This window comes from Protopterus annectens, chromosome 5.part0 (assembly GCF_019279795.1).
Source record: "Protopterus annectens isolate FY-2018-M chromosome 5.part0, PAN1.0, whole genome shotgun sequence".
Lineage (NCBI taxonomy): Eukaryota > Metazoa > Chordata > Ceratodontiformes > Protopteridae > Protopterus > Protopterus annectens.
This window is the reverse complement of record NC_056735.1, coordinates 1,656,471,007-1,656,496,502: the sequence shown is the minus strand read 5'-3', so window position 1 is coordinate 1,656,496,502 and position 25,496 is coordinate 1,656,471,007. Positions and strand designations below refer to the sequence as shown.

Sequence of the window (25,496 nt, the reverse complement as noted above, 5' to 3'; positions counted from 1 at the left end):
ATCAAATCAAATCAACCAAAGCCAGATATGAGGTAAAATAGCCACCCAGGCAAAGGACAACCACAGAACTTCTTTAACTATGCTAGAAACCTCAAAAACAATGCCCAGCACTGTGCAGATCTCATAGTAAATTATATCACATACTCAGACTCAGGGGACATAACCAATCTAGTAGTGGATGCATTCAGCTCTAACTTCATCTGCTTCTCCCTTACTACATTCCCTGATCTCCTACCAGCATCTACAGCTCTCCCAAACATCTTCCATGAAGAAGTCCTCAAGGCACTATCCAAGCCCGAGAACACTGCTTCTATGGAGATGAATCACATGCTATGCTGCTTACCGGGAAGCCTGAAACAAAACCTGTCAGACCCCCAACAGAGGCTATTCAATGTCAGCCTCCAAACCAGCTTTGTGCTAAATGAAGGAAGGACAGCAACTGCCACCCCCCTACACAAACGTGGAGAGTCAACAGGCCCAGGCAATTGTAGACCCATAAGACTAACCAGCCTCATATTTAACACTATGGAAAGGATCATTATGGAATTAATAAATAAGGACATAGGTAACCTACAAACTCTCAACCCAAGCCAGACTGGATTTGTCAAGAGCAGATCCTCCCTACTTAATCTAGATGATTTCTTTGACAGAGTTACTGGAGGAATGCATGAGGGCAAATCAGTACACACCACACATCAAGACCTCAGAAAAGCATTCAAAACCATCCCACACTCAGGTATCATAGATAAACTATCCCAGCTAAATTTTATTCCCTATGAAATACATTGGACAGTAAATTAGCTCACAAGTAGAACCCAGGAAATTAGTTTCAATAGCTCACAAGTAGAACCCAGGAAATTAGTTTCAAGTTTAGTAACATCTAGATGTAGATCTTCTACATCTTCCAAAAGACATACTACTGGTAGTAAATCCTATGATTCAGTCCTTGTGCCACTTCTCTTTGGCATTTACTTCTTATAGGTCAAAGCCACTGGAAAGGGTTTATGGCTGACCAAGTCTGCAGATGGCTGTAAACTTGGTATCATTATAATTCCCCAGAGGACAGCCTGATCCTACAAGAGGGCCTTTTTCATAACCAATATCTGATGTCAAAACCATTCAAGCCAAATTCTATGCACTAAAAGAAGTGTATTATAGTATCCTTTGGCAAACAAGAAACCCCTTATAATTATCACTTTGGCAAAACACCTCTAAAAATTGATCCAGTAGTTAGGAACCTAAGAACCTATCTAGATACTGAATTGTCCTTGAATCACCATATATCCATTATTGCAAAAAAAAGGTTGTTTTTTTTATTGCACAATTTATTACTAAGGGTGTGGTGTCCAGGTCCAGGGATGTGATCATTCCACTATATTCTGTACTCATCAAGCTGATCATTCGGTATAATGCCCCTTTGGTATGTACCTGTCCAAACATTTGATACAACCCAAATGCCCAAAAAATTTTCTTACTAAGAAAATCAAAGGAATAAATCACAAAAACTATACAGACCATCTCAAAGCCTTGTCCCTGTTCTCAGTGTTAAACAAGCTACTGAGAAGTGATCTCTGCCTCACGTACAGAATCTCAACAGACCATATCCTGTCATACCTGTTGCACATTAGCAAGTCCAGAAGAGACATAAATACCCACTCAAGAGATCTAAATCTCTTTTGAACCACAAACAGAACACGTTGGCGGGACAAATGTGAATCACACAGAATACCACTTCTTTTGGAATCATCTTCATTTCTACATAAAGCAAAGCACTTTCCTTACACTATTCAAAAGTAATCTGGATGAATGGATGGGCTGCTGCAAATTCACTCCTGGTTTAGCACCATTATCTCTCAATGATAGAGGTAACATGTAAATATTCTGCTCATCTCTGGGTTATTCATACTTAAAATATAAGTGCTAAAAACTTCTTGGGAATGTATGGTTAGGCTTCTAAAGGTCCTCAGGGATCAATAGCCTACGAGGTACTTATGAACCTATATGTGAAAGTTGACTGCAGGATCTTCTATGAGAGGTCAGAGCTAGTCGTGAGAGGTTTGTATGGACTGTACTAGTTTTTGTCCAGGCACAAAATGCAATTGGCACATTTGGTGAACAGATGACTACTAATCTGGCTGGTTACTGTTCCCTAAACCTACTCCTTTCATATGTTCATCCATATCTATATCAATATATTTTTCTATCTAGTGAATCTGAAATGATTGAAAACTGTCCAAACTAAAACTAATGTTTTAGCAGGGGCCAAGTTCCCCATGCAGCTCCCCACCCCTTGCTAATCGTATATACTAACTTCGAGATTGTACAACAGCAGGGTAAGGGCGAATTCCCTTACCTGATTACAACACAATCTCATACAAAAAGCTTCTGGCAAAACCACCATTAACAAGAATGTTCACTCATATGATTGTTTGCATTTTTTTACATTGCTAAAAATAATTCACTGATATGAGTTTGCACTCTTACAGATTATGACCATATATATATATATATATATATATATATATATATATATATATATATATATGTGTGTGTGTGTGTGTGTGTATACATGCATACACACACACACACACACACACACACACACACACACACACACACACACACACACACACACACACACACACACACACACACATACACACACACATACATATATAGATAGATTTTATATATATATATATATATATATGTGTGTGTGTGTGTGTGTATATGTATGTATAACTCAGCCACCCATGTCAGTATTTCACGTTATACCCATCAACTTGTCTTCACAAAATATGTGCTACACTGTCTGATAAGCATGCCGGCATGCAGAAATGCTGTCTAAATCTTGCAACAAGTTTTATTCCTGGTTTAATATTCATTTGAAGGTACGTTTAATGCACCAGTGTTCTCTGTGGTGCTTAGTAATATATCAGCTAGTATGCTGTGCCTTTTATATGTTTTTATGGTTTAAACCAAATTACTAGCCCTACACCATGCCCAGTGTGTCTCTTACTCTTGCTGTGGATCTTTTTTTCTTTTTTCTTCCAAGAATTTTGTTGTAGAACAATTTCTGTTATAACTTTGCAATTATACAATGACCCCCCATTAATATTCAAAAAACGTGCACGCTGATTGGTCAGCGTGCACATTGTAAATCAGAGTTATAGTAATGCAAAAAGGTCCGGTCGCCCGGACTTTTTCCATTACTATAACTCTTTTTTTTTACAGCAACGGAGAACACAAGATCTCCCTTGCTTTACTCTGTCTCGCTATGTTAAATGAGTTTAACATAGTGAGACAGTTTGTAAAAAGCAACAGAGATCTTGCTTTCTCCATTGTTTTGCCCACAGCTCTGATGTAGTGCGTAGGTATATGCATGCACAGTACATCAGAACTGCCGCAGAATACCAGACAGCTGCAGAAGGGCAGCAAGGAGGCATTATACAATGCCATTATTTAAGAAAAGTAATTATTTTGTTCCTTAAATAATGTCATTGTATGATAGCAGTAACCCACTTCTGGGTGTGGGTAATGCTGGATTTACCTAAGGTTGGCTTTGTTTCGCCACTTGGGCTTCGCCCTTGTGACCAAACCACACCAACCGTGGGTAAATCCAGCATTACCCACACCCAGGCATGGGTTATTGCTATAATAACCATGTTTTGTCATAGCCTCATTTTCTTCTTTCATTTTAGGAAAGGAGATGTAGTAATGCTACCAGCTTTCTTGACTAATGCTGTCCTCACATAAATTTGTCATTTGAATTATTTTCTTTGCCCACTTTCTTTAATCTAATTACTTTTTCACAAGGCATTCCTAACACCTCTACGTTTTGATTCACTAACAGTGCCTATTACCTGGTAACAGTGTAAATCAAAAAAATACTCTCGACTGTGTTTAATACTGAACATGAAACACAATTACATTTCCATGCAGCTTTAGGTGTTAAACACCAATCGATATGTCATACATCGTCAGTATATAATCATATACTGGATAGTATGTATTTGTATAAGTCAAACATGTAGCTGTTATTAAAATGGGCTTAAAAAAACTCCAGACAATTATTATAAGCCTAGCCTTTGTATATTAATTTAATTTTGAATGCAACAGTCAGGAAACATAATGAAATTATTGAAAAGAACATTAAAGTTGCATTAAAGTTATTTTTGATTATAGGATGTGTGGTATGTTGAAACAGTCATGTTAGAGGAATCTTTTCACCGCTGTTATTTTGTGGTTCATACAAGAAGCTTAAGATACTGCATTGTAAAATGGCATTTTTAGCAAGTCAGTGTGCCTTTCAATGGCTGTTTTAATTGTTTATCTGCAGCATTGTTGTGGACTGTTGGCTCCATTCAGTAATTTTTGGCAAAGGTTATGAGAGGTTGAAAGAAGGAGATGTAATTGTACAACATCATCAATTATGTCTGTCAGAATGAATCTATCTGTTTAATGGTGTCAGTGGCACAGAGTGCTGTGTCCTTTCATTACCTGTTTAAAGATATGTAATTAGTATAACATGCTGTTAACTGAAGGCCAGGTGGTAGACGTGAGCAACACAGTATCAGCCAAGTAATATTTTTTAAAATCTTTTTATCTTAAAAGTCTGAAATTTGAAAAATTCGGCATTGTTTCAATATTTTCAGTTTACCACTACTTATGAAAGCTTTTCCAGTAATTACTTTTAAACTGAACTACAGATTCTGAGCAGTGGATTAACTTCCATATGTTTGGAATATTTAAAGCTAAAGACAGAAAATATCCAGAATACAATGAGCATGCAGAAAGCTAAGTCTGTATCTTTTGAATGAAAAACAGCAGCCTGTGTGACAGATATCTGAAACGTCACTGACATAAATATTTAACCTATAGTCAAGGGAAATTTGTTTTCTTACCATAGCTTCACAAAAAATAACATAACCCTTGCTCCAAAAACATGCTTTTAAATACCAATATAACCTTGCCTAAGCTAGACAGTACCTACAGGAAGAATGCTTACAAGAATGACTTAAATGTCTAATAATAAAAAAAAACTGCTAAAAATGTTGCATCTGTCATGACTTTGTATAGGTATTGTGTGTCCTAAATATTTATTTATTTAGTTGCATTTGTTTACCCAGCAAGTCCAACTATCTCATGCAAGACCCCTTTTAAGAGGAAGCCCTTGGAGAAAAGTTACAAAATGATTTACAGCCAAATAGTAATAGACATTCCAGAAATCATTTTAAAGCACACAATAAGCATTCCAAAAGCAATATACAGCACACAGCATTGTAAACCCTGCTAGTTTTAACAGCACAAATAAATTCAGGTATACAGAGGTGATAAAAGATCTATTAGTATTAATATGATAGATATATAAAGAGAATATTGATAGAGTATGCTGTATTCATACAGACACACAGACACACAGACACACACACACACACACACACACACACACACACACACACACACACACACACACACACTCACAGAAGCAGTTATTGGCTATGCTTATAAAAAGCCTTATAGAAGAGTTTCATAGAAATGTGGGTGAAGCAGTATAGAAAAGGCTAGTCACTTGTGGTAGATCTGTGACACAATCACTTTTTGAGAAAGTGAGTGGAGCGGCACTTTTTAAAAGTCAAAGAGTTTTCAATTTGCCTGTGTAGAAGAGGATTCAGGTTCCAGAGTTTGGCCACATTATGGGATCTGAGTGCACCTCCGTGTGAGTTTTGACTTGTGTTGGCAGGCAAGGAATTTGTCTTGGGAGAGTAGCTCTCTGGTGACAGAGCACACGTTTAACAGTGGTGCTGAAGTTGAGCATTGTAAGCGCTGGAAGAGGGAAAAAGTGGGCAAATTGTAGTCGGGCGTATCTGAGGTAAATTTTGCTGTTTTGTAATAGCATTGCTCTAATCTTTGTAGGTGAGTGGAATGTAGACTGTTGAATTGATAACTGTGTGTTGTTTTAATTGTTCTTCAAATTTGCTTAATGATTAAGGTTAAACAGGTTTTCAGCTTATTGGCATTTACAGTATTTTCAGTATTTTCAGTCTTTTTGGATCTTATTTACAGATACCTTGACTGAAGGGAGCTATGAAATAATGTATATTTTATGTTGACATTACCATAAGTACAGCTGCAAAAATCTCTATATATCTGCTAGGTTGCTTCTTGGGAGAAGTAAGAGTTTCTCTCCATTCTTAACTACCACCACTATTGAATTTAGTTTTGGTCAAGTGTCTGCAATGATGTTTCATAAACATGGTCATTGGTGCATGGTCTGATGCTGATGGACACTGAACCTCGAAACATGCATTGAAAATTATTTTAAGTGAGAATTATGTAATCAGCTTAATTTGTTCTTATGTTTCTGTTATACATCTGTTATACATCCAGTTCCACTCCATTGTAAAATCCTTAGAGACTGAAAGAGAATCCATGGACTAGAGGGATGGAGCCCTGGCTTTGACTCAGGTGGTCCTTATTTAGTTATCAAACCCATGCTGTTAGGAGTCATATGCATTTCATAGGTGAAATATATGTTTTCCGCTGAAAGATATAGTCCTCTGTAGAAACCAAGTACTCTAGACCTGCAGCATCAAAGTTGGAAGGTATAAGGTTCTCAGTGGGCTAGATCCCCACTAATGTCATTGCACACTAGACATGAGGTGGGACAGGGGGTAGGACATAATAAAAATGCCATCACAGATGCCAGGATGGTGCAATGCAAGGTTGCCCTTGCCTCCACTCCACCCAGTCCCCCGATGTTTACACATAGGATTTCTCCACCTGCAGTGCCATGTTTCATGATGGGTAAGCCAAGCAGGTAATACGAATGATGAAGTAGAAAAGAAAAACATAATGGAAAAAGGCTTAATTTGCTTTGGTCCTGGTCAGGATTTCAAAAGAACTGGTCTCACTAGTTATTAAATGTCTGCAAATGCTTTCTTATGTCATAATTAAATAATTTCTTCCATCTCTTATTTTTGTAATTAATTTGTTTTTGCCTTCCTTCAAGAATTTTTTGAAATATCCATATTTCAGTTTACCAGCTTGCAAATATGTAAACAAATTGTTGCCAAACATATTTTTATATAACTGACACTTTCTGCAAAAGCAGAACTTTGGTGCATTAGAACCTGTCCTTTAATTGGTAAGGGCAGTCCTGCAAGGATGCATCTTTGAACTTGAATGGTTCAAACCTTTTTCAAAGCAAGATCTCTTTAAAAAAACTTTTGAAATGTAAAAATGTATTACACAACTGCTGTAAAAAACAATCTTGCCAAATAGACATACATTAATGTGAAGCTGCTCAGAAATGTCAGATGAAGTGCATAGTTTTCAATCACTGAGCTATGACCTGAAGTTAATAAGGCAGCCATTCTAATAAGGAAAGTGTTACTTTTCTCTAGTATGTAGCATCGTATTATTTACAAAATGTAGTAAGGTGCAGTGTGCATAGCCTTGTGCATGTATGTTTAGGGTTCTGCCAATACTTGCAATAATTTTCAGTTATCTATCTATGTATTTTCCATCCATCTATCTATCTATCTATCTATATACATCTATTTCTATGTCTAGCCATGTGTGTGTGTGTGTGTGTGTGTGTGTGTGTGTGTGTGTGTGTGTGTGTGTGTGTGTGTGTGTGTGTTTGTTGTATATTATAATGTATTGCTTTAACTGCTATTGGTTCTACTTTCCAGCCCCGCATTTCCTTCTGAAGTTATTTTCAACACTTACTGATCAATATAAGATGTCAGTGTTATTGCTATCTTTTCTGCAAACTAGTGTTATTGCTGTTTAGTCATTTAGTCATGTCTGACTCTGCAAGAACTCAAGGTTTTTAACAACGCAAGTTTAACTGCCAACAATCACTTCTCTAAGTTCTTGCATATTCATATTCCTTAGCTCCATTACCTGTGTATCTATCATAGCCTTTGCCACCCCCTTTTTTAATCTTTTGCAGAATCAGTGGCTTCCTTAGTGAATCTTGTCTTTGCATTATGTAGCCAAAATATATGAGCTTTAGTTTATTTATTTTATTTTACATTTGTTAACAGGGTGTGTCTGACTGGGCCAAAGGCCCTTTTTCAGCAGAGGCCCGAGGAGAAAAGCTCCACACAGAAAGATATATTTAGGTGTTTAAACAACATCACAATACATACAAATTTGCAACAGACATATTTTTACAGTGGTATGAAGACAGCACAGTACAAGGGAATCCAAAAACATTCATTAATAATAAGAATAATTAATAAATTCCATGGTATTCAGTTGTGGTTTGAAACACAATACAATATATACATAGTACATTAGATTATTTTTTGCAGTAGTATGAAGACAGCCCAATAGAGGAAAATAAACCTTCATTAATAATATAAATCATTACATAGTTTCATGGTAACCATTTGTAATTAGAACAGTGGTAGTACAAGTTTATGTCTTGGTTTGAAAGTAGTAAATATTTAACTTGACGAGGTCAGTATATGTGAGTGGGGGTGAGGATTTAGTAAAGTAAGATGGGCATAGTATGTGTACCTTGTCTGGTTGCTCTAACCAGGGGAGCAGTCATAGCACAGCCAGCTTTGCTTCAGATGTTGCCTGATGAAGTTTTTAAAGGAGGCTTTAGAGGATGTGTTGTGTATGCTAATGGGGAGAGTGTTCCATTTTCTAGACACTGTACTACTATATAGTGAGTTTCCAAAGCTATTGTTCCTGTTGGTGATTTGTAGTAATAGTTTTCTTGATGATCAAAAAGGCCTTGTGACTGAGAGCTATTGCACTAGGTTTTTGAGGGCAGGACACCTATTAGGGAAGTAATAGATAGAGTGACAGAGGCACAGTTGATTATAAGTTAGTAGGTTGGGCAGTTCAAGCCAGTGGAGCTGGTACAGAGCAATACAGTGATGGGATCTATATGGCCAATTTGCAGCAAAGCAGGTAATTTTGTTGTCACAGGCTTCCATTTTGCTTAGGTCAGTTTTATTGAGATTAGTTAGAATGGGGGATGCATAGAGTAGGGTGGACAGAAGTTGTGAGCAAGCAATGGGCAATCTTGTTTTGTTGGTGAGAAATGGTTTAATGTGGTAGAGTGATTCCAGTTTGGCATGTACTTTTTTATAGTTAGGTTGAGATGACTATCAAATTTTAGGTGGCAGTCTATGGTTATTCCTAGTAGCTTAGCCTGTGCCATTAGAGGGATTGGAGTAGAGTTTGCAGAGTATATGGTAAACTGAATGCTACTGGAGTTTTTGTTAGAACTGGTTATAATAATTAGCTGTGTTTTCTTAGGACTGAGGATAAATTGGGCTTTGGTAAGGTAATTTTCTATGTCAGAGAATGCTAATTGAGTTGTTTGCAACACAGATTAAGGTAGTGTCATCTGTGTACTGAATGATAGATGCATGCTGTGTGGAGGTGTGAAGGTTGTTTGTGAAAACTGTGAAAAGTAGGGGTCCTAAGATAGACCCGTGTGGGACTCCTGTAGTTATGGGTAACAGAGGTGAGAGAGAAATTTCCCATTTTACAGCCTGGTACCTGTCAGTTAAGTAGCTATGGAATCAGGTTAGTGTGGACTTTGATAGGTTATATTAGTTTAGTTTATTTAGCAGGATTTGGTGGCATACTGTGTCAAATGCTTTGGACATATCCAAAAAGAAAATGGACACCTGCAGGCCTTTATTTTTTTAGATGACTTATTGTGTCTGTGAAGCAGAGGAGGACTGTAATGCTGCTATGGGTGAGTCTAAAACCATGTTGATTAGGGGAGAGGATATTGTTGTCTAGGAGGTATTTTAGTATCTGGGTATGAATGCATTTTTCTAAGATTTTGACCGGGGGAGTATTGCAATAGATCTATAGTTATTAAGTTCAGTAGAGGTCCCCCCCTCTTTGTGTATGGGAGTAACCTGGGATATTTTCCAGAGTTTGGGAACATAGTTTTCAGCAATAGATCTATTTATGAGAGTGGTGATTGGGATTACAATAGCATCTGCTGTGAGTTTTAAGAAGTAGCTAGGGAGTAGTTCAGCTGTGGTTGAAGAGGTTTTTATTTTGGAGAGCATACTTTTAATAGAGCTGGTGGGCACTGTTTTGAGGGTAAAGCGTGTTCTGTTGAATGTTCCTGAGACTGTTTCAGGATTACAGTAGAGAGTCGATTATCAGAACTAATTGGGACCTAGGGTAGTTCAGATAATCAAACTATTCGTATAATCAAACATATAATTGAACCAGATAAAAAACTTCCAAAATCTTTTTTTTTCTGCAACCTGGAATACACTTTTCGACCATTCAGTAATTCCAGTGGACAATAAAGAATACTTTTCACACACGAGCTGGCTATAAGCTCAAAAAATATGCTTAAGTGAATAGGTATAATGTTTACATATTCAGACTTTATGATTCTTCCTACCCGAAAACTGATAATTGATGTTTCAGATAATCGGTGTTTGGGTAATCAACTCTCTACTTCCTTAAGTATTGACTGATTTGATATTCTTGTTGTGAATGGAACTTTCCTGTGCATAGCTTCACTTGCAGTCCAACTCTCAAAACCATAAATTAATAATATTATTATTATTAGAAAAACATCGATTTAACTATATTGGCCTTTGTTGACAATGTAATTAATGTCTTTAAAATGTTAACCACATTTCCCATAGTTTTCCTCCCAAGAAGTAAGGAGCTTTCAGTTTCATGACTGCAATCACCACCTGCAGAGATGTTTCAGCACAGAAAAATAAAAGCTGAAATGCCACACTTTCCCATCTATTTCTAAAACATTGATAGGTTAGATTACATAATCCTATTTTCTTTTGTATGTTGGTTTGAAAGACAGATTATCTTCACCAACAGGTGTTTCACCTCCACCAAGCCTTCAACCATCAGACTGGTATCACCTACTCATCTGATGTTATTAATATTTCTTACAGCAATTTTTATTCCAGGATCTCATTTAACTAATCTTGTATTTTGCCTCATATATTTAGCATATAAATTAAATAAATATGTAACAGCATTGTTACACTTGTTTGACAGTATTGACCAGACAGTTATTCCATATTCAGGTCTAACTGTTGCTTCTTGCTTTGCATATAGGTTCTATTGGAGGCAAATAAGATAATTTAGAAACCCCATTTCTCTAAGAGCTTACTATAACTGCTTATCAAAGTCAAAGGATTTAGATTAGACAATAATGCACAATTAAACATTTTCATGGATCTCACTTGCTTTCTGTAATGTCCAGCAAATGTTGGCAATTTGATCTCTGGTACCTGTATTTCTTCTAAACCCAGTTCGCACTTCTGGTAATTCTCAGTCCATATATTTTATGAGTCTGTCTCACAGGACATTCAACACACTGATTTGCTAACAAGTGACATAAGGGAAGTTGTTCAGTAAATTGAGCATTGTATAACATTGTATAGCATTGTCCTTTTTTGGCACTGGAATATGGATTAAACTCTTCCGGTCTAATAACAATTATTTTGTTTTCCAAATCACAAGCGACACTGTAAAAGTATAATTTTCTGTGATATGAAACAGTTCAACTAGAATTCTATCACTACCTGTTGCCTTGTCATTAAAAAAAGAATTTCCATAACTCATTTTACTTCACTCTCCAGGGTAAGATAGGAGATCATACCATTGTATGCATTATTCACGTTATAGGCCTTCTTTCCTGACACCTCTTCTTAATATCATATGCCTTTGATTGATCCCTTTCTTTTATTATACTCATTTTACCTGTAAGTTACCCCTTAATATCGCCAATCATTTTGAAAGTTCTCTTATTCTTCTGTTCTACAGATCTTTCCACTGGTAATTTAATATCTCTTCTTAGCTCTTCTTCCAGTTCTCTGAAACTTTAAATTCAGCTTCACATACCTTGTCCTGTCTGAGCTGTATTTTGCTCTCCTTTCTTTATCCATTTCTAATACCTCCACAAGGAATCAGTCTGCCTTCTTAATCTTCTTTCTAAATGGAATATTTTTTCTGCATCCAGTACATCACAAATTTCTGTCCAAAGTTCTCCAGCTACTCAATTCATCATATAACCCATTAAAACTATTTGCCTCCACTAAACATTCATATGGAATATTTTTGATATTGTACCTTGATGGCATAGAAGTTTTTCTTATTTTTTTTTTTTTCTTTGATCTTCTTATGGAAGAATTACAACTGACAAATAATTGTCATTTTATACTGTTCCTATGATGGCTGAAGAGTTAGACTGCTGTGAGAACATCTCATTTTACTATTGCACTCCAACTAGTACAAATAATTTCAAAATCTATGATTATTTTTCTTTAAAGATACACATAAGACATACCTACACGGTACTCATATACATGTAACAATTTAATTTATGTTTTAAAGTATATTTTGGTTCCAAAGATCAGGTTCATTCTTTTCATTTATAAAGATATTTAATTGACAAATGTATTCCTTTTATAAGCATTCCATGCATTTGTTCAATAAGGATGCCTCTTTTAAAGAAGCTCAATTTCTTTTCTCGTATACTTTTTTAAAACATTGTATTTTAGTTAATATGAATATGTATAGTATTTTTTTTATTTTCCAAATACTTTTTTTAATTTAGGTGGTCTACGTTTAACACTAGCATTTTTGTCTGTCATAATTATTATTTCATGTTATTTATTTCATATTAGTATAGGTACACATGCTACTTTACACTATGCATGCTAAATTATATGATTGATTTAGCCAAATATAAGAAGGGCAAAGCATCTGCCACATCTCTTTCTCCCATCTGGGAGAATTTGATCCAAAGAACTGAAGAGAAGGTGCACTGGTTTAGGATATACAAGGGAACCCACATGACTACATTCTAGGGTAGAAAGGAAGATGCCATTGCTTTTGTTGATTGTGCCCAGGACAGGACACTAAACAGGAAGGTGTAACACCAATAACAGGATTTTTTTTACAGCGAATCTCCTCCTTAAAGGGGTACTTTTACTATAGTTATGCTTACATACAGCTATGATGTCTGTTCATTTCAGAATAGCCAGACCCCACATTTAGCAACGTCTTATGTCATGTTAGAATTATCTAAAGATAATTAACTTTATTATGTTGATAACCAGAGTGTTAAATGAATGATACATGACAATGCTTATCCAAGCAAGCATGTTAAACAAAATAACAAAAGAATAAGAAATCATTTTTGCAGTGCATGTAGCTAGAAGAATATACATGGCACCTTCTGTTACATCTGTAGAAAAATAACACTGTTCCTACAGTCCAATGGTGGCTAGCCTTATGAACAAGAAAGTCAAAATTCCCTACTGCTGTCCAAAATAAAATAAACATCTCTAACAGCTTTCTATGTCTAAGTTTGTATATACCCCAGATACCATACCTAGTTGCATAAAAAGAGATGCAGTCTCTCCTATAGACAGAATCAGGTGTAAAATGACTTCCAGGGTGCTGATGCTGCTACATAAACTGTATGCCAAGTTGTACCCCATCTATGTTTACAAAACAAACATCTTTTTCTTTGTTCCTTTCCATCTCAACAACATATTACATTAATAATTAACTAATTACATCATGGCTATGCTTTACACCTTCTTAGAGCAGCCCAAGAGTAACCTGCTTACGGTTCAGTAAATGCATGAATTTGTAAATCCCTTGACATATAGTTGCCAAAACAATGATGCAATACTTGGCCACTCCTGCTTTTGTAAAGTGCATGTGTTGTAAAACTTAAGAATAGCAGCCTGTTGATAGAGCGACAGACACTTTCACTTAGTTGTTGAAAGCTAAGGGGATTGAACTGTGCACAAAACGTTCCCATTTTCATTATCTGTCTCCAAGGATTCAGATAAATCAAGTTACAGGCATTTATTAAAATTATCCACTATAACGTCAAGAAAATGTACATATCCATGAATTTCAGTTAATTGTATAGGGTTAAGGGTTATGATCTAAATGGTAAAGCATGTTTATGTACACACAGTCCATGCTATGTCAGCTACCCTCTAACATAAGTAAAGAAAAATGTTGATAACCGCTTGATATGTCTGGCACCCATCAGTGCTGTAATAGCTGTAGTTAGCCTTATGGTAAATAAGTAAAGCAAGAGCCTGGAGGCCATTCTTTCAAAAAAAAAAAAAGAACAAAAAAGGGCTAATTGGCCATAAAATGAGAAACTGTACTTTTAATAAAAAGGAACTCAAATGGTGTAGTAGCTAATATTTTGACACGGTTCTCCTGGATGAAAACCCAAGACCCACACAGACGCACACAATGACCAGAGATCAGGATAAATAATGGATGTTGAAGGTGTAAGGCCGAATTTCTAGCCCTTGAGTTATCTTGCTAGCCTATTTTCCATGTGTGTGCTATCTGTCTATCTATCCATCTATGTATAACACATTTGCATGCACATATCTTTCCTTTTTTCACTTTCACTTGTTTGCGTATCAGATAAAATAATGGCAAAGACTTTTCTTTTGCAGGGGTCTCAGAGCTATACATTTCTCTGGGCTGTGTTTACTGTTGATGTCAGGAAGAAAATGACTGACAACCTTCTATAAATTTAAGGAAGTTAACCGTGAAACAGCTTTTCTACCTGCAGCCAGTCTCTGTTTCTCTGGAACATTGCAATGAGACTCGTACTGTAGTCCAACTGCTGCTGATCTCTCAACAGCATTCAACAGTTATTAGACATTTCTATGTAATAACTAATAATGTTTCTAGATGGTGTTGTCATCTTGGCTCTGAACATGGTCCTCTTCAAATGTTGTTTCCAGTCTTAGCTGACAAAAATACTGTTCTTCTCCTGTTGACAACAGCCAGTGGAGAAGCAACATTAGATGTTTTTTGTTTGTTTGTTCATTTGTTTTTGTTGTTTCCTACTGCTCCAGTTTGCACTGCATAAAATAAAAATGCCACTTATCACAAGTGAGGGGAATTGAGAAAGCAGTCAGGTATGCCATTTTATATCCTTTCTTTATGGACTGATGTATCTCCCCAAATAATAGAGGACATGTCGGCAAAAGTAGCATTACTCAGCCTAGTACTTTAAGCTAAGTCTACCTTTTATTTGAGTTCAGTATTCTGCAAGTAGAGTCAGATGTGTGTTTGTTGTATACTGTATATAGATTTTTTCATTACTTGATTTAGAGTTTGATTCAGTAACAGTGCTTAGTCTGGATTAAGTATTCTTAGTGGGGAGATGCCTGTCTCCAAACATTGCTGTCTCATCTACCTAAACATCCAAGTAACCCATGTTCAGATGTGACCGACATGGGTAGCAGACTGTTGCTTGTGCTATGATCTTTTAAATGAAAATGTATTATTGCTTTTACCATACTAACTCATGGGAAATGAAGTGACTGTCACAAGAGCTGAGTTTTGGTCCAGATCACCCTTTGGGTGCACACTAAACACAAATAGGCTTTAACAATATATATGATATCGTTTGCCACAAATAACATGGGATTAGAAAAACGCATTTAGTATACTTAGAATACTGCTGTCTGTAGCACATACAATGTACTGTGTGGAGAATTTTTTTTTTCTCTCTTTTGATGGTGCCTTATTTGTAGATGTAAACTGTGGACTTGTATGTGTTTATTGCTACTGTACTAGCTGCATATGCTTCCCCTTCATTTTGCCCCCTAGCCTAGTTTACAGATTACTTCCACAGCAGAACAATTCAAGTCTAGAACATAAAGGACCAGAGTTCCCAGATGCTTAGTGCTGAGGCCCTTTCTGTATCCCCTACAAATCTTTGGGGTGAAAATAAATAATGTTTTCTGAGAGTTTTTTTTCTTGCATTCCATTTCAAAAGCTATAGCTTGAACTGAATAACCAAAACTATTACTCAAAACATAAAAAAGCAACGTTGTGTACACAAACTGAGCTTAACTGAGACACCCTTCAAAATACTACAGTGCCCAATCCTCATTTTATAGTTTGCACTTGGTGTAGTAAAATGAATACTTTTTCTATAAACAAAGCAAAATATTATAAATCACTGCTGCATGCATCATCACACTTGCCTGCTGGTGCAAGGTATGAATAGTAAAGATGTTCACTTGTTGTCAGCTTTCATACAATACCATGAAAGTAGCATCCATGTACTTCTGCTTGGGCAGTTTCACAAAAACATGACATTTGTAATTGTGTCTTGTAATACTATATTTAGAAATGATCACTGATGTGAGTCTCACTAACAATACAAGTTGGATAGCAAGTATGACATGCATTTTCTTCCTCAAGGCATATGAAATCAGACGGCACTATGCAGTTTGCTGAGTCTTTTATTATTCTCCTAATATGCATATGGATCTCAGTCTTGGAGCACGGTAACCATCCCACTTAATTTCTCTCTTCCACTGCACCCTCACATACGATGTGCTTGAATCTGCAATCATCTCTACTGCAAAACATTTCACGAGCTAATGACTGTATAATTTGCTTTTTACACAGAGAGGAGTAGTAGAGGTAGTTTTAGGCAAACACAGTAAACTTTCATAATATAACACTTTATCAGCTGTAATATATGCAAGTACTGAGATAATTGTGAAAGCAGAAATCTTTTGCATGTTTCTCATAACCTCTAAAATTAGCTGTGATATATCAGTAACTGTTCATAATAAATGTATGTTGCTGAACTTCTCGTTTAACTTATGCTGCACTTCCACTGTATGAATGTCAAGAATGAATATTATATATATGCAGATGTTAAAATATTACAGCACATAATCTGTTAAACCTACTTCTGTATTCTAGATTAGATACTTTCTTCTCCTTGTATAAATGTGTGTGTGTGTGTGTGTGTGTGTGTGTGTGTGTGTGTGTGTGTGTGTGTGTGTGTGTGTGTGTGTGTGTGTGTGTGTGTGAGTTCCTCTTTATTTGTCCAATCCACAATTTTGGACTTAAAACTAATGTAATTTTATAACTGAAAAGTACAGATTGCAAATGTACTTAACACGTGTAATATTTTTTATCTTAAATTAGCCCAAGTGGTACACAAAAAATAAAAATAAATATTTCCTATTTTTCAGAACCTTTTGCAAAGAGATGGAAATATTTCTTCTCCATACTTCTTCTGAGGTTAGAACCAATGGCCATTTCAGAAAGCACTATATAAATGAGAATTGCAGCACTCTTATTTGTTGACACATAATTGGTTATTAGCATAACCATGACAATATATCATCTGTATGGTGCACTTTAATAATGCTTTCAAAGGGGATAGCAGTGCTCAAGTAACTGTACCTGTACTAGCTCTTTCATACACCACACAAAACCTGCACTCCATGGCACTAAAACGTTTACCTGAGAGTGTTGCAACACATATTTATTAAAATATTACACAAGCAAATGGCAGCACATTCAGAACTTTCTCCCTGTTTGTTTCCATTAGCTGTCTTGCCATTTGTAACATTAAGACTGCAGTTCTTGTAGCATATGCGGTTACACAGATATTCATAAAGATATTTATTTATTTATTTATATAGTCTATAAAAACAAAAAAATTTCCATCACTGGTCATGTTATTGACACTTGTAAAATAGAACATCGTTATTAATACAACACATACAAATACAAGTGATGATGTTGCAAGTGAATGCTTTCAACACTGTAAATACCAAAGGTGCATATTAACAGGTCTACTTTGTTTTGTTGAATCTTATTTCACTGAATTTCATTTCACCCTGACCACTTTGCTGAAAACTGAAATTACTGAAAACTCATTTCATTGAATCTCATTTCACTAAATTGCAGTTACTATATATGGCACTTTATAGAGTACTGTAAGTCAAGTAAAAGGTATATTCCCTTTTCCCCACTGTAGTGCAATCCTGGAGTTATTATATATAGTTAGGTGGGGTGTGGGGGGCACATCCTCCACATTGGGGTGTGTGGGGCCATAGCCCCTACTTAGTTTGAGTACATATTGTCTTCTGGAGAGAATTAGTCATTGGTGTTACAACTTTGCATGTCTAGTGTTTAAAATGTATTATTTTGACATTTTTGGTAAAATACAATATAAAACAAACAAGGTGGGGGGGCTACTCCCCCCACACCTCTCAATGTGGGGGGCTGTCCCCCCACACACACTCTAACTATATATACTAACTCCAGGATCGCACTACAGTGGGGAAAAGGGCATATGCCTTTTACTTCCCTTACAGTACTCTACACAGTCCCATATATACTAAGTTCAGTTCAGTGAAATGAGATTCAGTGAAATGAGTTTTCAGTAATTTGTGTTTTCAGCTATGTGGTCGGGGTGAAATGAAATTCAGTGAAATGAGATTCAACGAATCAAAGTAGACACATATTAACATACAAATTAGTACTAAAGAATATGGGTTGCTGTCAACTTCTAATAATATGTTAAACCGCAAAAGGACATGTTTCAGTGCAATTTTTGAATTCTGCCAGCTTCTTCTGTAAATGCATGCTACTGTAACAGTAAATAGTAAGGTAGATTCTGAGATGCCATTGTAACAGGAGTTTGTGTCACACACATCAGAATAGTCATGCAAATCACAAATTCCCCTATCAGTTTACCTGATAACCCATGCTTACTATGTTGGAGTAGATACCGATGCAGATACCGAAAAAGGAGCCTGTTGAATTTTACAATTTTGCAACACTAATATTGGAAGCTACTTTAGCACTTTTGATGCTAGTTTCAAGTCCATATTTTAGGATTAGTGTAATTTAAATGCCAACCTTTCTAATTAGGCTTACCCTCAGCTTCAAGAAACAATGCATCTTTACTTATTGGCAAGCTACCCTACAAAATGAATTAAGGTTACTGGTTATGTGTACAGAGTTAAATAGCTATACTACATTATAACCAAGAAAATCACCAGCCATGTAGAACGAAGACCACAAAAATGTATTAGCAAATAAAAATAGCTTTATTGTTGCTTTTGTCTCAAAGAGACTTCATCAGAATAAAATTCAACAGTTAATCAAACCTTATATACCTCCTAAAATTCAATTACTACATCAAGCTATACTACATTAGCAATTAGACCTATGACCTGCTTAACTACATGAAATCTTATATCAGAATTTGGGAGCACATTCAATGTACATTATTGAAAATGACAGATCTTCATAAAAGGATAATTCCACCATCTAGTCATAACGATAGATAAGAGGTGTCTGTACATTGATATGTTGCTATGATATGTGTGAGTCTGTGCCTACAGCAACTGTCTCAGAAGTGCATTCAAAAATCTACTTTTTACCAATTTTACATTCAAATGTCACCTCTGTTAGTTTTATTTGAAACAAAGGATTATTAAAGTTTGGTGGGGGCTTTCCTCAGGCATTCAATGCATCCAGTCCAGAAATTCTCAACTTCTTTCATTATTCATGGCCAATAAAACTTGGAGAGCCCTGCTGTCAGTTTGTTATGAAATAGAAGGCACGGCCTCCTGTGCAGTACAGACGCTGTCTTCTCAGCAATGAACTCTTCTCATAACAAGGCATGCCTTACCAATATTGTTTAGTGCCAGTTGCTTTCCTTATACCTCATGCATGTTTTCAAAATCCCTTCCATTATAAACTTGTTTCATATAACCCTCTTTCTACTGTTTAGGGTTCCCCTAGTTTGGTTTTACAGGAATATCATTAAGTTTCTGTCCAAGGTTATCATGTCTGTCAATGTAAACTACCCACTTTCTTTTTCTTTCATTCATTTTTTATTCTGCTCTCTCTTTATGTTTTACTATGACTGAACACTAACATCTTTCTTTTTTCCTCTTGTCACCAACATATTGTTCTGTGTGACCTACACTGGCTGCCAGTTTGAGCATTATTTTTATGATTTTACTGTTAGACTTCTCCAAATATGAATTGAGTCCCTCTTATCTGAATGATTAAATGGTACCATATCAGTTGTGTAGCAAGGCTGGGGCAAAGAGGGCAGTTAATCTGTGAGCAAAGTATTAGAGGTATGACTGAGAAGTGTAAAATTGTACGCCTTTCATTATATATTTAGTTTTATTCATCACTTGAAGAGCTGGGGGATTGGGGCACTACATCAGGAATGGGCACTGGGCACTAGATGAGCCAGCTACAGCTGTGTGCCCTATATTCTAATTAGGGTGCTACAGACAGCTACTCATGGCAACTGATGGTTCTGCAGCTGTGTCTAGAGAACTCTGGTGTTTTATCCTTCAGGTATCAGGCACTCCACCTTTGGAACCTTCCATCTCAAAGGCTTTGGGAGTGTTCCTCATTGGCAGACTTCTGCAGATCATTCAGAATTTATTTTGTTGATATTATATATAAAGTGACTGGAGGATATATGATGACTTTTTTCTTTCTTTTTATTCATGTCAGTTTTCAGTTATTTTATGTACACTGTTGCTGGTTACTGTTTAATTGTTTTAGTCTTATTCTGTAGATAAAACACCTAAATAGAATGGAAGTTAAAGTTCTCTAGGTTATTCTCTCTTTCTGTATTAAACTGGTAGAAATGTGTTTTGAACTCTGACCAGTACTGGCTCTTCCTGTAACCTAACTAGTGAAATTATTGTTATTGTTAAGTTTCTCCTTCTAGACACTCCCCTGCTGCTTATAATTCTCCATTTCAGGTGTGTTCTGTTTTAACTTGAAAAAAATGTTTAGAATTATGCTCAAGTTGTACATTTGATATGTTTTATAACTTCTGAGAATGAAATACACCCTTTCAGTATGTGTTTCCTTCCTCCAGTTCTGCTAGTGATTATTACACTTCCATGCTACCAGTGAGACTTGTATTCCCTGCTTTGCAACATCTTCAGGCTGTAATATTTTAGTAGGTAACTCCCTTCCTTCTACTGCTTCTGCTATTACAGGCTGCACTGCCATAGGTATCTATTGACATATATCTTTACATGAAGTAGGTTTTCCTCATTTAAATGATATAGGTTTTTCTTTGCTTGATATCCTTAACCAAAATTATGTACCTCTCTAACATTATTCCTTGATCATTGCTGGATTCACGCACTCTTATGACTGTGTCTGATGGCTGGTCTCCACTGATATCTAGAATTTGCAGAGATGTACATGTAGGCTTATTCTCTTGCTGGTTCCTTTTCTTATGCTGGTAACATGACTTATCAAAAGTATTAACTTCTTCCCATTGGCTGTATAAATCCAGTAAACGATCCTGATTCCTTTATTTTTTCATATTGCTAGAATATGTTATATAGATATTGTTGTCTTCCCTTCATTATGTTCCAAAATTATTCTAATGATGACCTATGTTATCATAGTTTTTACCTATCTTACAAGAATGTGATGCTTTTGCTACTCTCTTATATGTATTATATTTGTTTCTACTGCACTTTTTGATGTAGCACACTGTACACACAAACACGCATACACACACACACACACACACACACACACACACACACACACACACACATATATACACACACAGAACCCTTTGTGTGGCAGAGTGTGTGTGTGTGTGTGTGTGTGTGTGTGTGTGTGTGTGTGTGTGTGTGTGTGTGTGTGTGTGTGTGTGTGTGTGTGTGTGTGTGTGTGTGTGTGTGTGTGTGTGTGTGTGTGTGTGTGTGTGTGTGTGTGTGTGTGTGTGTGTGTGTGTGTGTGTGTGTGTGTGTGTGTGTGTGTGTGTGTATCTGTGTAGTGTGTATACATTAGTTGATTTTATAGGAAGACCATTGACCATTACTCATCTTATGGAATCAGTATAGTACTTGTTTTAAATTTCTGATAAGATCTACATGATTTAAAACACAACTGTACAACGTATTATTGCAAAACAGTTCATTGTCATTTCTCGAGCTTTGTTTCATATAGTCCATTGTCAAATGATAAAACACATTGTCAAATACTAAAGAGTGATCTTCTCCAGCTTAAGCCCATGAGATATGTGTTAATACAAACCAATCGAACCTTGGTAGCAAAAACTCCAACCAATTGGATCATTATAAACTGTTGTTTTGTCATTGGTCAAAAGAAATCTCCTTCAGACCAATCATGAGGGCTCCGGTGACTACCAATAAAAGTTTCAAACTGCAGAGGGCATCGACAGAGATGTAACGGATGGTGAATTGGATTATTAACCAAGAAGGGAAATGAAAATGGATATGTATCATTCTGTGAAGAATTTACATCAAGATAACATCCTGCTGCTGAAATTAAACCTCACAGAAACTAACAGAGATTCACCTCAGATGTCAGATATGTCTACATTTTACTGAAGGTGAGAGAACTACTTTTTAGACTTAAAAACCACCAATGGCAATGTCTTTATTTAGAGGCTTGCCTATACCATAAAGTTATACCGAGAGGACTTTGAGTTTTGCTTATGCCAACCTATGGTACATTGGAACACACACCAAGAAATCAACAAAGGAACTCCAGGCAAGAGCAGAACTGAAGTCAAACTTGTTAAGCAACTATTTATTTCCACAAAGCTTTTCTTTCAACTAATAGCCAAGCTTCTTTAGACAAAGGGAGCAAACAACACCCACACCCATATATACAGCTCCCTTTATAAACACATTAAAACTAATTAACATTTAAAGGGACTATACCATAAATAACTAAACTGCAAGTTAAAAATAAAAAACTTTTATACATGATCAATCAAATATTACCTACTAAATAAAAACCAGCATCCTCAAATGCTGGGTATGTAAAAATCCTACTTAGACTAATATAAAATAAACCTAATCCAGTAAAAAAATCAAACAATCATGAGATGTTACCCCAACGTTCACATTTCAGGATTTATAAAAACATGCTTTTAATATAATGCTTGCTTAAATCTCATATGAACATGTAGGCAAATGGAAATAAGTACACGCCAATATATGTGCAACTACCATCAACACAAACATCAGATGGCCATTGCTCTATCTCAGTAGACTTCTTCATTTCAGTATGCACGAAAGAGAAACCTTGTCATTAAGACCTGGAGCTCTGTAAGACTTCAACCTTAGCTGCCAAATCAATTCCTGTCTCTCTAACAGTAACTGGTAAGGGCCCCCTTTTACATCTGATGTAATTTGATTTAAAACCCTAAATACAAAAGAGTGAGTGGGATTCTCACTACAATGTTTGGCCAGGGCATTCTCTAACCTAGCTTTCCTTATGCTGTATACATGCTCATAGATCCTTTCTTTCAACTTCCTGTCAGTCTTGCCCACATAAAATGCGGGACAAAGCTGACAGGTAGCAAGGTAAACTACAAACCTCGAAGAGCATGTATATCTTCCCTTTATCCTGTAAGTTTTGTTAGCAATTGAAAAACTGGCCCCAGTTGCCAAGTGCCTGCAACAACTGCATGCCTCACACTTGAAAGTCCCATTTAACTGGAGTTTATTTGGTATACCTAACCTATGGTAAATCATATCCTGAACTACTTAGGAAATAGCAAGCTTTGAACATTGATTAAGTTTCAACTACATGAGATTGCTTATTGATTATTTTGCTCTCATTGTGAAAGAACTTATCAAAATATAGAACAATTACAGCGGGAGCTAGAATCAACTTATACTGAGGATGTCTGTTATACGAAGCTGGAAGAGATGTACCTGAATATATCTATCTATGTTATGAAACTAGAAGTTATTAAGTCTAAAAAATTAGCAAAAGACAATAAAGACTTCAAGAATGGTAATATTTTTACTTTGCCACAATCAAAAGTAAATCAAGATGCACATATAAAAAAAACATCAGGAACAGGTTACTTTACAGACCAACAACACTAGTCAAATACAAAATGAATATAATATAAGAACAATGAATGCTGAATTTAATATATCTAAGTCCAATGAGCAAAATTAATCAAGTATGTATAATGATATCCATATGGGAGCTAGACCTAAAGACTCCAACATTCTATCATCTGATTTTCCAAAACCTCCTTTTCAGAGTGCTACCAAGAGACTTGGTGAGGGTATGTGCTTGCAGAGCAGGGGGAGAAGGAAACAGAGACTATCCTTGGATTAGAAGGAGTTATGGGATCAGGACAAATGACAAAGGAATTGAATAATTTAATTGTCAACCTATCCAATTTTCATTTAACTGAAGACCAAAGATCTCTATTGAATAAAGAACTGAATTTCGTACCAGCAGTTCCCTCACAATTAAGTGATGTTGTTCTAAGTTTGAAACTGTTTGCATGTAACATCACATTGAGAACAATATATGGACAAGAGAACACAGGAACAATAAATATCTTTCAGAGACCTAGTTTTTATGTTCCACCCTCACCGGCTCTTGAAACCTTTATATGCATATGTGAAAAAGAAATAGGAAAGCAACTTAATGAACCAAAGCATCATTTTCATAACCTAACTAAGAAGGAGAAATCTGCCTTATATGACGTAATGAATAGTAAAAATCAGGTGGTCAGACCTGCTGATAAAGGGGAAGCTTTGGTTTAAATGAATAAGACTGATTATGTCTCTAGAATGAAGATTATGCTACAAGAAGATACAACATATACTCCCATCAATAGAATCCAAGTTAACTCAATGATCAATGAAGTGAAAATAAGACTATCTACCCTTTTACGTGATAAATCTGTCACTAAGGATCTATCTGATTACTTCATTGTGGATTCACCGATTATACCTGTAATAAATGGTTTGCCTAAAATCCACAAGAATTCAAGCAATCCGCCACTGAGACCAATGGAGGGCAATGAATGGCTAATGGAGCCCTATCTAGCTGTGTGGAACATCAACTCACACCAGTATTACAGAAGACATATGCCATTATAAAGGATACTAAATAATTTTTGGAAATGCTTTCTAATCATATGCATGGAATGGCAATTAATGTGTCATATTACATGATCACACTCGATGTTAAAATCTTATTTACTGTTATACCCAATGAGATTGACCTACAATATTTAAGCCATTTCTTTCAAAACAACACTGAATTCACAAAAGCAAAAATTAGTCTGTTATGCCAGCTTTTTGAAATAATATTAGAATACGGGTCCCTATTAAATTGCCTAAAGTTTCAAAGTTCGAATGTCATATGGTCGACACCATATGATCGAACTTCGAAAAGTTTGAAGGTGAAAGGCAAATTTCCCTTTTCTGCACTGAAGTGCAGTCTCGGAGTTGGTATATTTAAGTAGTGGGGTGGGGGGGGTGCAGGGGTGCTTGCTCCCCTGCTCAGACCGTTAAGGTAAATTTTTTTTTTACTTTTTTATTATATATTTGAGGTTTCAAGTTTCATTCATATATTATCGAACATATGAGGTTCAAAATTTTGAAGCCTCGAATATATAATATAGACCCTTAGAATACAATAGTTTTGCATTTGATAATAGCATCTACTGGCAAAGGTGGGGTGTAGCAATGGGTACACCCTGCACCAATAGTTATGCAAACTTGGTCCTAGCACAGTGGGAGAAGAAATATATCTTTCAACAAGATAATGTATATCTACCAGTTCTGAAATGTTATGATCACTTTGTTGATGATATACATTTCATCTGGGAAGATAACTTGGAAAAC

General features: G+C 36.0%; 1 long non-coding RNA gene across 1 annotated transcript in view; it reads left to right on the top strand.

The window, feature by feature from the left end:
• The window catches only part of LOC122801820, a 1,348,510-nt gene that overhangs the window by 710,245 nt on the left and 612,769 nt on the right, over positions 1-25,496 (top strand). The window lies entirely within an intron of this gene.